Source organism: Capra hircus, chromosome 18, assembly GCF_001704415.2.
Source record: "Capra hircus breed San Clemente chromosome 18, ASM170441v1, whole genome shotgun sequence".
In the NCBI taxonomy this organism is placed as follows: Eukaryota; Metazoa; Chordata; class Mammalia; order Artiodactyla; family Bovidae; genus Capra; species Capra hircus.
Window position 1 is genome coordinate 54,918,710 of NC_030825.1, and position 895 is coordinate 54,919,604.

The window sequence follows — 895 nt, forward strand, 5'->3', positions numbered from 1 at the left end:
CAACCTCATGGACTGCAGCATGCCAGGCTTCCCTGCCCTTCACTATCTCCTGGAGTTGGCTCAAACTCATGTCCATTGGGTCGGTGATGCCATCACTCCCTTCTTCTGTCCTCAATCTTTCCCAGCATCAGGGTCTTTTCCAATCAATCGGCTCTTTGCATCAGATGGCCAGAGTATTGGGGCTTCAGCTTCAGTATCAGTCCTTCCAGTGAATATTCAGGGTTGATTTCCTTTAGGGTTGACCACTTTGATCTCCTTGTTGTCCAAGGGACTTTCAGGAGTCTTCTCCAGCACCACAGTTTGAAAGCATCAATTCTTTGGCTCTCAGCCTTCTTTATGGTCCAACTCTCACATCTATACATGACTACTGGAAAAACCATAACTTTGACTGTTTGCCATCACTTTGTTGGCAAAGTAATGTCTCTGCTTTTCAATACACTGTCTACATTTGTCATAGCTTTTCTTCCCAGAAGCAATAAATAAATAAATATTATTATTTTATTAAAATATTTTAATATTTATGTCATTTATTTGGCTGCACCAGGTCTTAGTTGTGGCATACGGGATCTTTGATCTTCCTTGTGGTGTGTGGGATCCTAGTTCCCTGACCAGGATTTGAACCTGGGCCCCTTGCATTGAGAATGCCAAGTCTTAGCCACTGGACCACCAAGGAAGACCCTATTGTTGTTATTGTCATTATTACTGAAGAACATGGCCTTGGGAGTCCCCAACCAGCTCCAGATGGTGTTGGCCCCTGGTGGTAAATTATTCCTCCTGGTCACTTGGTCTCAGCCAGCCCTAGCCCTCGACCTGCCTGGACAGGAACTTTGAGAGCTTATGATGACATCTGGCAGGAACTGAAGGGGCCAAACCGAGCAGAGAATTTGCCCAGAAC

General features: G+C 45.4%; 1 non-coding gene across 1 annotated transcript; it reads right to left on the reverse strand.

Moving 5' to 3' along the window:
- TRNAE-CUC lies at window positions 601-673 on the reverse strand. The gene has a single exon. It is a non-coding gene; the product is annotated as a tRNA-Glu (tRNA).